At 39.3% G+C, this 17,208-nt stretch overlaps 1 non-coding gene across 1 annotated transcript; it reads left to right on the top strand.

The window, feature by feature from the left end:
• The first annotated feature begins 15,162 nt into the window (after positions 1 to 15,162).
• LOC117281683 (small nucleolar RNA R71) lies at positions 15,163 to 15,269 on the top strand. The gene has a single exon (XR_004512311.1). It is a non-coding gene; the product is annotated as a small nucleolar RNA R71 (small nucleolar RNA).
• The last annotated feature ends 1,939 nt before the right edge of the window (positions 15,270 to 17,208 follow it).

Raw genomic sequence — 17,208 nt, 5'->3', positions numbered from 1 at the left:
TTGTTGGTGACGATTTTAATGATGTTATTATGTCTAATAAAAAATTAGAAGGCCGGCCTATTAATTTAAACAGAACCTCAAAAATCTGTAAGTATATTAATAATTGCAATCTTATCGATCTTGGTTTTAAGGGTTATAAATTTACTTGGCCTAACAATAGGAAGAGGAAAAATGGTTTAATTATGGAAAGACTTGATAGAGTCTTTACTAATGAGGAGTGGATTTTTAGCTTTTCACATGCCTCGGTTACACACCTTCCTAAGATCTATTCTAGTAGTGCTAAACCATTTAGGCTGAAAACTATTTGGTGCACCCATCCTGTCTTTATCAATATAGTCACTTCAAACTGGAAGGATAATGACTTTAAAACTGTTGCTTATTCTTTTGCGAATAGAGTTAAAGCATGGAAAGATTCTACTTTTGGAGACCTCTTTCATAGGAAGAAAAGGCTTTTAGCCAGACTAAGTGGTATTCAGAACTCTAGAAATTATGCTACCAGTAAGTTTCTTTAAGATTTAGAAGATTCCTTGAAACTAAAGTATAACAACATCCTCAAAGAAGATTACTGGAAACTTAGGACTAGAGTCTCTTGGTTAAATGATGGTGATACAAATACTAAGTTTTTTTAGATTACTGCTACAAATAGAAAAAGGAGGAACAATATTACTCACTTTAAGAATGACCAAGGTGAATGGATTGATGACCATGCTGCTATCATGTCCAACACCTTACAATATTTTGAGAATATGTTTACCACCTCCCATATTTACTCTAATTGAAAACATATTCCCACTAGTCCAAAAAGCTTTGATAATATATACTTATCTGCCGTAGACAAACCTTTAACAAATAGTGAAGTAACATCCGCTATTTTCTCTTTTAAGCCTTGTAAAGCACCTTTGCTTGATGGATTACACCCATTTTTCTTTCAAAAATACTAGAAAATAGTTGGACCTTCTGTTATGGATCTTTGCCACGAAGCTTTCAATACCCAAAATATCCCTTCATTCGTAAATAACACATACCTTTGTTTAATTCCTAATGCAAACAATTTGAAAAAATTTTGTCCTATCAGCTTGTGTAACACTGTTTATAAAATTATTATCAAAATCATTGCTAATAGAATTAAGTCATACATTGATAATCTCATTAGTCCATACCAAGCCAGTTTATTAAAAATAGGAGGGCTAGTGACAATGCGATAATCATCCAAGAGATTATTTCTAGATTTAAGAATTGTAAGGGCAAGGCCGCAAATATGATTCTTAAAATAGACTTAGAGAAGGTATTTGATAGACTCGAATGGTCTTTTATCTATCGCACTCTTCAATTTTTTCACTTTCTCCCAAAGATTAGTAAGTTGATCATGACTTGTATCACTATCAGTAATATATCCATCTTAGTGAATGGCTCTAGAACTAGTTATTTTTATCCTACGCGTGGTATAAGACAAAGTGATCCAATATCTCCCTACATTTTTATCCTTTATATGGAGATGTTGTCTAGATATATAAGCCACTAAGTAGATATTAGGAACTAGAATCCTATTAAGGTCAATTATAGAGGCCCCTCATTTTCGCATCTTTTCTTCACAGATGACCTTACTCTCATGGCCATGGTTAACAGAAAATCTAGTGAATCAATCCTCAAAAGCCTTAACCTTTTTTGTGACCTTTCAGGCCATAAGTTAAATTATGACAAATCAAAAATTATCTTTTCCAAAAATTGTCACAAGGACAACAAGAAGAATATTTCTAGTTACTTAGGTATCAAGATTAGTGACAACTTCGGGAAATACTTAGGTTTTCCAATCCTGAAAACCTCTCCAAAGCCTTCTGATTTTTATTTTATCCTTGATAACATGCGTTCAAGGCTTTTCAACTGGAAAACACATTGCATGAATATAGCTGGTAGGACTACATTAACATCCTCTACCCTAGCCTCTATCCCTAATCATGTGATGCAATTTACTTTATTAACCCAAAATATATTAAAAGAAATTGATAAAATTCAAAGAAATTGTATTTGGGGTACAACATACCAAAAGAAAAAGCTCCATCTTCTAAACTGGAGTTCTATTACTACTAATAAAGCCAACAGTGGATTAGGTATAAAGAAGGCTAAATCAAAAAACTTAGCACTTTTGAATGGACTTTCTTGGACACTAATTAATTCTCCCAATGCCTTGTGGTCTCAATTCCTTATTAGTAGCTATGCATTTGGTAAACCTAAGTCCAGTCCTTCATTTATATGGCGAGGCATAATCAAAGGGTGATACTACTGTAATTTGGTAACGCTTTGGGTCACTCATAAAAATTCTACACTCAATGTGTGGAATGCCAGATGGATCCCAAATATTCATAGCCTTAGAAGCACTATAGAGGGGCCTCTAAACATTTCGGACCTCAATTTGACTATTAAAGACTTGTGCACAAAAAACGACTGGGACCTCTCGAAGATTTTATTATTGACAATATCAACCTAGTTATCCATCCACTCTATCCTAAAGCCTATGATACTCCAGTTTAGGATATTACCAGTAGTGGTGTGTTTACTATCAACTCCTGCTTCAAACTCCTCGATGGCTTTAGTAATACTGAGAAAGATTTTATATGGATTTGGAAACTTCATTCCCCGAAAAAAATTAAGTTACTTTTATGGCTATGATATCATGAAAGTCTCCCTTGTCGTTCTTATCTAAACTACCTCAGAATAAACATAGATGCAGTATGTCCAGTATGTAGAGAAGCTGAAGAAACCATTACTCATATATTTCTATATTATTATGCGGCACGTAATGTTTGGAACAAGTTAGAAATTGCAGTAGATCACCAAATTTCTAATAATAAGCATTGGCTTATTACAATTAGAGACATGAGCCCCACGACTAATTTTAATAAATTTTTTACTTGGAGGGATCTCTTTCCATTTGTTATCTGAAATCTTTGGATGAGCAGAAATTGTAACAATCAAAATAACACAAACAGTGTCATGAGCTCTATGACTGCTATTAATCATGCTGTGGAATATAAGCTCATGACTGACAGAGAAAATAATCCCACTAAAAAAATTCCTATATATATTCGATGGCATAAACCATATGTTGGATGGTACAAGTTAAATACTGATGATGTCTTCAATGTCAACAAATTGTGTTGTGGAATGGGAGGTGTAGTAAGGACTTGTAAAGGCGACCGGGTAGTTGGCTACCAAGATTATTCCAAAGCTATTTCTCCTTTGCATGCAGAATTCATGGCACTCAGACAAGGTCTTCAAGTGGCTATGCAAATGAATCTCACACCACTGAAAGTGGAAATTGACTCAACTGAGGTAATAAAATACTTAAAGCATGGATGTCCTACTTACGATGCCTTAATTTATGACTGTAGGTTATTACTGCCTGGAATAGGGAAGCCAAGGATTATGCATAACTTCAGGGAAGGAAATGAAGTAACCCACCTACTGGCTAAGAAGGCAATCAATCAGTCTAACATGAATCATCTAGTCTATCTGGCAGTTCCTCTTCCTCCTATTGAGACCAAGGTGCTGGCAGACAAAGATGGAGACTCTTCTTAAAAATATTTTGTGGACGATGCTTGTAGGATGTTAGCCGAACTTGGCAATCGAAATGCCTTAGAAGTCATCACTGTGGCATCTAATAGTATGAAACAACTGTAGTATATTTTCAATAAAATCTCCAGTTTCTAAAAAAAATGATTATTTTTAAATATTTATCTGCATAAAAGATATAAACAAAAAAAAAAGGTGCTACTTTCAATCTTATGAAAAAGGCGCATGAATGAATTAGAGATTCAAAATTAAAAAATACTAGTTTAATTGTCTTTAAAAAATATTTAAAAGTCACAATGCAAAATAATGTACTTCAAATTGATCTTTTTCATCTTTTAGGGGTCGTTTGGTATGATGGATAAGCAAAAATAATTTTGGGATAAAAATTTAGTACAGCCTTATCCCTTGTTTGGTTACTAATCCTGAGATACGAGATAACTTATATCTGCCAGAGTATGGAATAGTAATCTCAGGATAAGTTATCCCGATAAAGTAGTAAAATTGACAATCCCAGAATTAATACAACATACCAAACAATCAATGAGAAATAATACCAAGATAACTAATCTCAGCATAACTTATTTTCAAACCAAACGACCCCTTAAAGATCAACTATTATTAAATTAGTATGTTTGAATATCATTATCAATCTAAGAAAAAGAAAATACAGTAGATCAACCATGATATTGATCATAGCACTTTGAAGAGGAAGAAACAAGACGAAAATAAAATTTAGTTATGGGTCAACTGTAACAACAAGAAAATTCAATGAAACAGTAACTCAATTTATCAACTGGTGTTAATAAAATTGAAGCGCGATTACAATCAAAATAACATAATTACAATAGAAATTGCACAAAAGTAAAGTAACTATGGATAGGTAGCACAAGGGGATGAGATGCCGAAAGAAATGAGAATGAGAAACACAGAATTGGCTTAACACATAATTCACGATAGCCTATAGAGAGTGATACCCTTTACTTTTTATCGTGCTCTCAGCCTGGATCCCAAATTAACCTTTATGAGGGCGTGCTCCTATTTTTACTTCTCGGCGCAATATCCATTTGTGCGACTATTGTTGGTCGTTAACCGTATTGGACTCGGGCTGATTCCTAACAATACCCTCGTCCTTAATAGAAACCTTGCCCTATATCAATATTGTAGGAAATAAAGTCCACCCATAAGGGGTGCTCTTATGTCCTACTAGGAAAAAGTACAGTAATTTTAGTAATTATTATAACACTATTTATCCCTATATAAGTACACATATGTTGTACTTCTAAAGGACAGAAGGCGCAGTATTTTTCCAACGCTCTCTCTCAATCCAACTTGGGTTTAGACTGTGGCTTAGGAGGTTGATCCAATACACCATGACAATCACCACCGATCAGTAATCTTGGACGCGGTTCATCTATTTTTACTTTTGCTACGAAGAACAAAATGACTACTACTTCAAAAAACATTGTTGCTGAGCTCAACAAGGGGTTGAAACTCAATGGTGACAACTATGAAACCTGAAGCTTGAAAGTCTAGTATGTTCTAGAGGAGCAAGAGGCTCTGGAGGCCATTAACAATATCATGAATGAGCATGAGGAAGGCAACGCTGCCCAGCATAGGCGTGAGCGTGAAGCCTATGACAGTTGAAAGAAAAAGAACTTCATTGCTCTGATTACGTTGTTGATCACCTTGGATGATGCCATCCTAAGGGAGTTTAAGGATCACCAAAGAGTTATGGATCTTTGGAATGTTTTGAGGAAAAGGTTTGGTACATGTTCCACTGCAAGGCTGTGATCCTTAACGATCAAATTTGATTCATATAAGAAACGCCCAGAATATTCAATGAAAACACATCTGAGGCAAATGACAAATATGATCGGGGAGTTGAAAGATGATGGTCGTGTGTTTACTGATGAACAACAAATCCAAGTTGTCATACGTTCTTTACCTAGTTATTGGGATCATATAAAAATTCATTTGACCCATAATGAGTGAATCACAACTCTGGAAGATGTTCGAAGGCATCTTGAGTTAGAGGAGGAACGACTTGAGGCTGCAAAGCCAATAGCTGAGTTGCACATGGCAATAACCTCTAAAACCAAGAGTGATTCAAAGAAAAGGAACTGGGGAAAGAAGAGAAGCCCACCTCAAGCTCAGTCAGCTCAGCATGCAAAAAGGACAAAGACTGAAAAAGGCAAGAACAGACGTCCCAAACGTGTCAAAGTTGGTAAAGTGAAATGTTATAATTGTGACAAAAAGGGTCACTATGCTAGAGATTGCTCTGAGCCTCCTAGAAAGACTCAGGAGCAACGGACCACATAGCCTAGGAACGCAGTGCTTTTGATGAATTTCGACGAGTTCCACGTGGAGCAAAGTGGATATATGTGGGCAACAACAATAAAGTTATTGTTGAAGGGATTGGTACATGCAAGTTAGTCATGCGTGATGGTCGAGACCTAATACTACATGATGTTCTCTTTGCACCAACAATTCGCCGGAATGTTATTTTAGTTTCATTTTTGCTTAAGCTAGGATTTGACTTATTTTGTCATGGCAATTCTTCCAAGTTGACTTTTGGTTCAACTTTATTTGGTTTTGGTCATGTGACCAGAGGTTTAATTATTATGGATTTGGATTATGATTTATTTAATAATAATGCTAGTTTTTCTATGTTTGTTTCTTCACATAAATATGATAGTGATGTAAACATATGGCATGCTAGACTTGATCATATTGGTCAACAATGAAAGCAAAGGTTAGCAAAACAAGGTTTGCTTTCCAACATTGAACATGTGAAATTGTCCACTTGTGAAAATTGTCTAGTTGGAAAATCTGCAAGAAAACCTTTTGGTCAGACGACTAGAGCTGAATATATTTGTAATTAGTCCATTCAGACATTTGTGGGCCTATGAATGTTAGGGCTAGGCATGGAGCAAGTTATTTCATCATATTTATTGATGACTTTACCCGTTTCAGTTATGTCTATTTAATTTCCCACAAATCATAAGCAATAAGTTGCTTCAAACGCTATATGAGCTTTGTGGAAAATTAATTAGACAAGAAGATAAACGGTCTTCGAACTGACCATGGTCGTGAATATAATAATTTATGTGGTGAAAAGGGAATAGTTCATCAGTTGACTATCCCAAATACTCCAAAACAAAATGATGTTGAGGACAGAAGAAACAGAATGCTCCTAGAAATGGTTAGGTCAATGATGGTACAAGCTAACCTCCCAATTAGTTACTGGGGTGATGTATTGCTTACTATAACCTTTGTACTTAACCGAGTGCCTAAAAAATCAGTTACTACTACTCCATATGAGTTATGGACTGGAAGACAACCCAACCTAAATGTATTAAGACCTTGGGGTTGTGCTGCCTATACACATGATTCCTCTCACAAATATGGCAAATTGGGCCCGAGGGGAAAGAAAAGTATCTTTATAAGATACTCTGAAATCTCAAAGGGTTATATGTTTATAGGTCAGCAAGACAGTGGGAGTGTAACTGAGTTTCAATCACGAGATGTCATATTCTTATAGGATGAGTTCCCTAAGAAGGGAGAATTTTAGCAGATGATGAATTGCAATGCACAGAATAACACACAAATCTCCCACACACATGGCACATAACTCACTTAGGATTGGTTTCATCAAGACACTCTAGTCAAAGTAGTTAAACAAAGTTAAGATTATATGATTTAAGGTACTTATACAAGAGTAAAAAACTGAGCCTAAGCATCACAACCAAAGTACTCACTATTCTCAAGGCATAACAAAGTCAAGAGATATTGCGTCAATTCAATTCATAGCACAATGGCTCCTACTCCTAAAAAAATAAAACTAACTACACCCGATTCAGACAAAACCCTTGGAAAAGAACTGCGACACAAAGAAAAACCAAGGAGGAATTACTACACTACCTACAAAGAAAATTTGTTTTTTCGTAAGACTTAAATCTCTCAAAAAAACTATCTAGGAGATCCATCGTCGGGAAAAGTCCAATTTTTTTACTTCTTTTTATGATAACATAGAAAGGATTAAATTTAAAAAAAATTAAAACAAGAAGTAATTAGTGTATCTAATATCTACGAGTCACACCCCACCCTTAATCCATGGAATCTCCTCAGTCCATATATAAATTCACAAAAAAAAAACAAGTAGGGTGGTATGAAAACTCCTTGATCAGTCCTCGGCATCGCCTTCATCTTCGAAGGCTCCATCTGCAGTTGTCCACTCCTCATCCTCTGCTCCCTCCTCAGCATCATCATCATCCTCCTCCCCAGACTGCTTTGGCTCGGCCTCGGACTTCTCTGGTGTGTTGACATCCTCATCCTCTGGGAGTCAGTAGCCATCGCCAAGCCCAACCAGTTGCTGGGCATGAGCATTGAGCGAGAAATGCTCTTCCAAGATGGCCCTCTCTTCGGTAGTGGCCGGCCGACCCCCAATCCTAAGTTGTAAGTCCATCATCCCATATAAATGGGCCAAAAAGCTATCATCTCGAGCATTGCGCTTAGAACCTGTCAGTGAAGCCATAGCATTCTCTTCCTTAACCCGAATGCTTGTGATGTCCATTAGTCGTAGGGACGAAGGAATGACTATATCAAAAGCTTTCTCCTCCTCCACCTCTTCTTGTCTCAAGTACTGAGTCAACATGTTCGCTAAGGACATTCGATCAATTCTCTTGATTGTTCTCACTTGGGTCATCTGGTAGCGTATCAAGTGGCCCACATTCACTTTCTGGCCAGTCATTAGGAAGTATGACACGCATGTCCTTTCACGTCTAATAAGAGTGTTATGGTTGCATGGTAGTAGCCGCATGTTAATCAATTTCAACCACACTTGAGCTTCTGGCTTCATTTTCTTCTTAGGAAATTTCCTATGGCGATTGGTTTTCTTGTCACGAACCCAAGCCGCCACAGAATTGACACCACAGAGAGTGTGTCTCAATGCTCGATATGTTGGACGGGTGATGAGGTTGTCCAAGGGTTCCTAGGGAACATACGGCGCACCTAAGAAATTGCATATAGCTGATGCTGAAAAATCGATCAACCTTCCCCGAATAGGCACTAGCTGCTCAGGATCATTTGGATCAAAACCGGCATAAAATTCCCGAACAAGGTTGACATTGATATCCCCGGTGTTGATACTTGGCTGGTAGGCGACGCTCATGAACATCTGACTCAGAATGTATATGTCTCGGCCGACAACGCTTGTACCAGTCCTTGACATTTGGGGTATGCTCTTAAGTCCAAATTCCTGTTGTCCCTGAGGTTGTGGGCGAGTGGCTGCTATAGCTGCAACTGTTTGCAATCCTTCAACCTGACTTGAAGTGGCCTCCCCTCCTTTTCTCTTTTTTGGTGGAGGGGCGGAGAAAGCCTTGGCTTTGGACAAAGCAGTGGCTTTGCCCTTTCCTTTCCCGTTATCCTTCTTATGAGGCATGTTCATACCTACACAAGTGAACATTAGTCAATTTTAGATGGATCTAATCACTTCAAAATATGGTATTACGACCCCACACTTAAGAGTTCATCACATGATGTTCAACAATATTCGAGGCTACTCAAACTTCACCTCGTTATTTTAGCATGAGAATCGAGCAATGACACAATGATGTCTTCTACAATTTCGAAGCATAGGGCTACCGATGAGCCAATCCACACTTAAAATTCCAGGTGGTACATGGCGACATAGCACTAGTATTACAATCCCAGAGACTCGGGCTCCAATGGAGACAAAGAATGCCTTTGAGGTATTTTGACAAACACTTAGCATGCACTAGTGCCATGGAAGTGCTTGTAGGAATGAGGAATTGCCTCACCCTCCCAAATCGGCTTGGGAATTCCGTGCTACCACTTTTGCACACAACAACAATACCATTCCTATAGGGTTTATAGGTTTAGGACAAACAAACACACTGTTACTATGAAAAACAAACCCAAAAGTTATCCGATTTCATGAATTTACACAATTCAAAATTTTGCAAAGAAAAGAGTTAGAAACCATACCTTAGATGCTTAGGAGGAGGGATTGCTCTTGAATTGATGTTGCAAGTAGGTGAAGGAATGGATGAATAATTGTCTTCAATGGGGCTTGTGTGGGATAGGGAAGAGGGAAATGGGGGCGGGCAGTAGCTTGGTTTGTGTAAGTTAAGAATGGAGTGTGTTGTGAGATGGGAGAAATAGGATGGGCAGTTTATGTTAGGCATGTATTTTACGGATGGGCAAAATGGAGGCGTGTGTGTTTATGTTAGGTTTTAATGGGAATAAGTTAGAAGACAACAAAAAAAAAAGAAAAAAAAAACATACCTGGTGATGCGAGCTCCTTAGCGAGCCAAATACCTGGCGAGGCGAGCTCAAACATGAGCTGAGAGGCAGGCGATGCGAGGGCTGCCGCAAGACACACCTCGCTATAACCCTCGTTGGGCGGGCTCCACAGTGAGAAAAAATCCTGGCAATGTGAGGGCTGCTGCGAGACACACCTCGCTATAACCCTCGTTGGGCGAGCTCTTTAGCACGCTGAAGACTTGGCGACAACGCTAGGTTGAAGGCTGGTTCGTTGTGCATTAAGCATTGTGCTCCATTACCTGTTTGAGCACCAAGATGTAGCTAAAAACGTGTTAGTGCATAAAAACAAACAAAACAAAACAAAAATTCTAGCTAACTACGAATTGGGTTGCCTCCCAACAAGTGCGTGATTTAACGTCGCGGCACGACGCAGACAATCGAATTTAAGGTTCACTTAACATTTTTGGCTCTTGTAAATGAGTCACCGATACCACTTTTTCCTCATTCATACCCAAGTAATATTTCAACCTTTGCCCATTGACTCTAAACTTGCGAGAACCATCTTCTGATGCAATTTCTACGGATCTGGTGGGATGCATCTCTAGCACACGAAATGGTCCTGACCATCTTGACTTCACCTTGCTCGTAAACAACTTCAATCTTGAATTAAATAATAATACCATATCTCCAGGTTTAAAATTTTGCTCAAGAATGTTTTTGTCATGCACCAGCTTCATTCTTTACTTATATAACCTTGTACTCTCAAAAGCATGGTAACAGAACTCGTCAAGTTCATGCAGCTCTGTGACTCTACTCGTTCCAGCGGCCTCCAAGTCCAGATTTAATTATTGTAACACCTAGAAGGCTCTATGCTCTAACTCCACCGGTAAGTGACATGCCTTTCCAAACACCAATTTGTACGGTGACATACCAATCGGAGTTTTAGCGCACCATCCAATTTTCTCGCCCAATCAGTCCGAGTAGCATTTATAGTTTTGGTCAAAATACTCTTGATTTCTCTGTTCGACACCTCCACTTGCCCACTTATTTGTGGGTGGTACGGAGTGGAAACCTTATGGCGAACGCCATATTTCACCAACAACTTTGCAAAGGATCGGTTGCAGAAGCGGGTGTCTCCATCACTGATGATCGCTCTTGCAGTACCAAATCGGGTAAAGATATTTTTTCTCAGGAAACTAATAACTCCCTTCGCATCATTTGTTGGAAGTGCCACGGCTTCTACCCATTTCGAGACATAGTCCACCGCCACCAGTATGTACTTGTTACTATATGAGCTAACAAATGGTCCCATAAAATCGATTCCCCCTATATCAAATACTTTCACCTCTTGAATTGGGTTCATGGGCATCTCATGTCGACGGGAAATATTCCTCGTCCGTTGGCACTCATCACAGCTTTTCACCCAAAAGTGTGCATCTTTAAACAACGCCGGCCAAATAAAAACCCGACTCCAACACTTTAGCAGTTGTCCTTACTCCTCCAAAATGACCTCCATACGGGGAAGCATGACATGCCTGCAAAACAAAAGATTGGTCTATCTCGGGAATGTATCTCAGGATCATGTTATCAATACAAACCCTAAACAAATATGGTTCATCCCAGAAATACATGCGACAATCATGAAAGAACTTTTTCTTTTGCACAGAGGACAAGTCATAGGGAATAATACCGCTTGCCAGGTAATTTGCAATATCTGCATACCATGGCGTTGCCTCAAGGCTCGTGGCTAAAATTTGTTCATCTGCGAAAGTCTCCATGATCTCTTCCACCTCAACCTTCTTTTCAACTCCCTCAAGCCAGGACAAATGATCAACAACTTGGTTTTTCGTTCCCTTTCGGTCACGGATTTCCAAGTCAAACGCTTGCAACAGTAGCACCCATCGAATTAGGCGCGACTTTGAATCCTTCTTCTCAATTAGGTACCTGAGAGCAGCATGGTCAGTATTAACAATTACCTTCGAGCCTATCAGGTTTGACCTGAATTTGTCAAACGCGAACACCACGGCTAACATCTCTTTCTCTATCACTGTGTAATTCAGTTGGGCACCACTCAAGGTTCTACTTGCATAGTAGATTGGATGCATAACTTTATCTTTTCTCTACCCAAGAACTACTCCCACAGCATAGTCGTTTGCATCACACATCAGCTCAAAAGGTTTTCCCCAGTCGGGTGCCACTATGATTGGTGCAGTCACCAGTCTCTTCTTCATCTCCTCAAACGCTACCTGCAGTCATCAGAAAACACAAAGGGGTGATCTTTTTCAAGCAATTTACACAAAGTGTTAGCAATTTTTGAGAAATCTTTTATAAATTGCCTGTAGAAGCCGACGTGACCAAGGAAACTTCTTATGGCCTTGACAGAAGTGGATGGAGGTAACTTCTCAATTATATCAACCTTAGCACGGTACACTTCAATTACCTTACTTGACACTAGATGTCCCAAGACTATACCTTCTTGTACCATGAAATGACAATTTTCCCAATTTAGTACCAGATTAGTCTCTACACACCTCTTTAATACTCTTTTCAAGTTCATAAGGCAATCATCGAATGAGTTCCCCACCACTGAGAAGTCATCCATGAAAACCTCCATTATTTCCTCTACCATATCTGTGAAAATGGCCATCATGCACCTTTGGAATGTGGCAGGTGCGTTGCAGAGGCCAAACGCATTCTCCAAAAGGCAAAGATGCCATACGGGCAGGTGAATGACATTTTCTCTCTATCCTCCAAAGCAATAGAGATCTGGTTATACCCCGAGTATCCATCCAGGAAGCAAAAACGGGACCTCTCCACCAATCTGTCTAGCATCTGATCAATGAATGGCAACGAAAAATGGTCTTTTCGGGTGGCCTTGTTCAATCTTCTGTAGTTCATACAAATTTGCCATCCCGTGACTGTTCTTGTTGAGATCAGCTCATTGTTCTCATTTTGTACCACAGTCATTACACCTTTCTTTAGCACACACTGAACTGGGCTAACCCAGTTGCTGTCGGAGACGGGGAAAATGATTCCAGTATCTAACCACTTATTCACCTTCTTTTTCATGACTTCTTTCATGTTGGGGTTCAGCCTTCTTTGATGTTCTCTGGAAGGTTTGTGCCCATCTTCCAGTAAAATCTTGTGCATACAGAAGGCTAGGCTGATCCCCTTAATATCTATAATGCTCCAACCAATTGCAATTTTGCACTCTATTAACACCTGCAAAAAATGTTCTGCCTGCACATCTAACAAACCAAATGAGATAATAATAGGTAAAGTCGAGTTAGGTCCAAGAAAGCATACCTGAGGTGAGATGGTATCGGTTTCAATTCTAACTGTGGTGGCTCTTCGATCGATGGCTTAGCTGGAGGAGCCTTTCTCTCTTCTAAGTGTAAAGACTCGAATTCGAGCTCTCTTTTCCAGTACCCTTGGCCTTCAAGAGCCAACACTCATTCTGCTCAGTCCTCACCATTTACCTCTTCTAAGTTCAAGAGACAGGCTGCAAGAGGATCTTTTGCATTAAGTGTCTCATCATCTTCCTCCATGATCAAATCCACAGCTTCTATCAAAGAGCAATTTGCAAACTCACTGGGTCGCCACATAGAATTTTGCACATTAAATGTTATCTTTTCATCATTCAGTCTCATCTTTATCTCCCCAGTTTCACAATCAATTAGAGCTCTCCCAGTGGCCAAGAATGGCCTTCCCAAAATTATGGAAATCTCCTCGTTAACCCGGCAGTCCAGAATGAAAAAATCTGTCGGAAACACAAACTTTCCAACCTGCACCAGTACATCATCAAGTATACCTGATGGCCTCTTCACCGTTCGGTCGGCAAGCTGTAATAACATGGACGTGGGTCCTGCTCTTCTAATGCCTAACCTTTTATAGAAAGCCAAGGGCATTAAGTTTATGCTCACCCCTAAATCACATAATGCTTTAGCAAAAGCATAGCTGCCTATTGTGCATGGGATTGTGAAACTCCCTGGGTCGGACAACTTCTCAGCTATGGGTCTCGTCACGACAGCACTACATGTCTGAGTTAGTATAATAATGGCCAAGTCTTGAAAGTCGAACTTGAGAGACATCAAGTCCTTCATCATTTTTGCATACCCAGGCATCTCCCTCAAGGCGTCAATCAATGGAATGTTCACCTGGATTTGCTTCAACATCTCCATGAATTTCTTATATTGTTCATCCTTCTGATATTTGGCCAATCTCTGTGGGAAGGGTGCTAGAGGTTGCTTCTTTCCTGTGATTTGAGTTTGATCCTGCTCGGACACTGCTTCTAATGCCTTTTCTTGTACTACCTCAGTCTCCTTCGCAACCTCTTTTTCCTTGCTTGTTTCCTCTTGTGCATGTTGTACCGTTACCTCTGTCAACCATGTTGAATCATCTACCTCAATGGGTACTAGCACAAGTATCTCAGTTGGTCAGCTTTCGCGAGCAATTTCTTGCTCTAGATCAAGATCTCTACCATTTCTTAGACTCACCGCCATAAGGTGCTTCTGGCCCTGCTCTTTTGGATTGACATGTGTGTCTGCAGGTAACGTCCCTTGGGGATGATTATTCAGAGCCATAGATATCTGTCCTAATTGAATCTCAATGCCTTTTATCGTTGAGTCATGTACTTCCACTTTCTCTTGCATTTTTCCATTGGACCCAATCAGTTGTTGCAGCATTCCTTTAATTTCAGACAACCCATCATCTTGTCTCAGTATCTATTGTTCTTGAGGCTGTTGATAAGCTAGCTGCTGATTTTGCTGATTGTATCCTTGTTTCCTTTGGTAAGGCACAACTTAACCCTGTGGTCACATAGCTCCAGGATTGTTTCTATTATTGTACTGCTGCCCCCAATTCTGACCACCTTGCTTCTGTCCTCCATAGTTGCCCACATAGTTCATATTTTCCTGATAGTTCTGGTTGTCACTTTCACCACTCCACGAGCACACATATGGTTGGCTAATACATGGTGTACATAAGCCTCCATTAGCCGTGTCAACAATATGTACCTGCTTCTGACCTGATTCGTCAATCTTCTTGGTGAGGATACTCATTTGCGTCATCAGAGTGGCCATATTCTCGGCTATGGAGTTGTTTGGGTCCAAAGCCACTGAGTGAACTACAGGGGTTATTGTAGTGTCTCTTGTCATCCATCCTGAGTTTTGGGACATTTTATCTAGCAGGACTTTACACTCTCTAAATGATTTGCTCAAAAATGCCCTTCCTGCTGAAGCATTAACATTGGCCTTCAAGCTATCTGCCAATCCCATGTAAAACCTTTGTCCCAATATCTGATTTGGAATGCCATGATGTGGACACTTAACCAGCATCCCCTTGAACCTCTCCCACGTTTCTTGTAGTGTTTCAGTTGGTTTGTGCCTGAAGCTCAATATCTCATCAACTTGCTTGGCAGTCTTATTTGGCGGGTAGAACTTGTTCAAGAACTGCTTGACCAATTCCTCCAATGTGGTGATGGAATTTATGGGGAGCGAATTGAGCCAATTCTGAACTTCTCCAGTCACTGAGAATGGAAACAATAACAGTCTGATTGCTTCCGGTGTCACATTCGGTTGCCTTTGAGTGACACAAATTGATAAAAAGTTTTTCAGATGTTGTTGTGGATCTTCAATATATGACCCTAAGAACATTCCCTTGTTCTACTTGGTTTGTGATTTGAAATGACTCCGCTTGTATCTGCAGGACTACAATTGCAGTTGCCAGATTTTTAGCGGTGGGTTGTGCCCAATCATACAAGGCCGCTTCTAGCATAAGAGGTGTCACACCCTGATTGTTCGGGTCAATCACATTGTTTTGATTATTTTGGTCGTCTATAACGTCACCCATGTCTAGTTCAATTCATTCTGTTGAGTTCTATTGCCGTTTGTCCTTCTTGTTTGCACGATTTAATGCCTTGAAAACTTTCTCAGGATCCGATAATGCTTCAAATAATTCACCAGTTCTTGAGGAGTTTCTAGGCATGCACCTGTAACACCCAAGACTACAAATATTAGAATTTTAATATAATTAATTTAAAATGAAAAAAATTGATTAAACTAAGAATCCTAGCAATTCTTCTAGTTGTAGTTAATAACACCGTTAATTCTCCGGTAACGGCGCCAAAATTTGATCACGCCCAACTATGCTTCCTAAGATGTCTAGCGGTCATTGCAAATATAATCCGATTTATAAGTCCGGAGTCGAATCCCACAGGGAATTAACCTACTAATTACAACTACTAGACTCGTATGAATTCAAGTAATCAACATTCAGAAATATTAAATAACGATTTGAATGTTTACTAACTAAGAGAAAAATAATTAAAATACAGTAATTTATAACTAACAGAGGAAAGGTTGTGGACAAGATTTGGAACAGCCTAAGGTTATGATTTTCCCTATTGTCGGAATCCTCCCCGCTATGTTTCCTATAAATTTGCCTAAGTATTCTCCACCGATCGTGAGTACTTTGAGTGTCGTAATTCTCTTTCGAGTAACTACCACAATTTACTAGACGTATTCTTCCAAACTACGCTAGCTAGCTCTAATTCACCGCTCACTAGGATCGCACCAAGGTTTTGTTATTCCTAATTCTACCTTTAAACCCTCCGTATTAATTTTCCACATACGTTAGGAGTGATGTTGTTCAATGACTACCTAAATATGTATTCTTTTCCAAGCACTACACACTAAATAGGTACAGTCGATTGAGAGCTCTTCAATCAACCACAATGTAAACGTAGTTGAATAAGTAGAAAAAAATCAAAGGCAAATCTATATTAAACTTAGTAGAAAATCATCCTTCAATAGGTTCCATCAAACCCTAGATTAGAAGTTTAGCTACTCATATTCGTAGTAATAATTTTTCAAGTATTTTGCATAAACAAATTACAAAGAAAAGATGAAGGAATGAAGAACTTGATGATTCTCTCCTCCAAAAATTATTCCATGTGATGTTCTCGCCTCCGGTCGTCAAAAACTCCTTAAAATGGTGTTTAATGACTATTTATATGTGTAGGAAAAAGACCTAAACGAAATAACCAAGTCCAAAACCAAATAGGAGACAAAATGGGCCTTAAAAATCCGAACCACCCTTGCTACAAGCCTCGCACGCGAGCTCTACAGCGCGCTTCACCTCACTATACACTGTGCCTCGCAAGCTCTGTCGCGCGCATCCTCTTGCGGTAAGCCTCACGCCACCTGCTCTAACGCGAGCTACAAAGCTCGCCTCGCTTGCTCTATAGCGAGCCACAAAGCTCGCTTTACCTCGCTATTGCTTCGTTTACATTTTTGACTTGCTTTGCCTAACTGTCTCTCGAAGCTTGTTGATTTTGAGTGCTGCCTTCATTCT

This window comes from Nicotiana tomentosiformis, chromosome 3, assembly GCF_000390325.3.
Source record: "Nicotiana tomentosiformis chromosome 3, ASM39032v3, whole genome shotgun sequence".
Taxonomy (NCBI): domain Eukaryota; kingdom Viridiplantae; phylum Streptophyta; class Magnoliopsida; order Solanales; family Solanaceae; genus Nicotiana; species Nicotiana tomentosiformis.
Note: the sequence above shows the minus strand (reverse complement) of the source record. Positions and strands in the feature narration are given on the sequence as shown.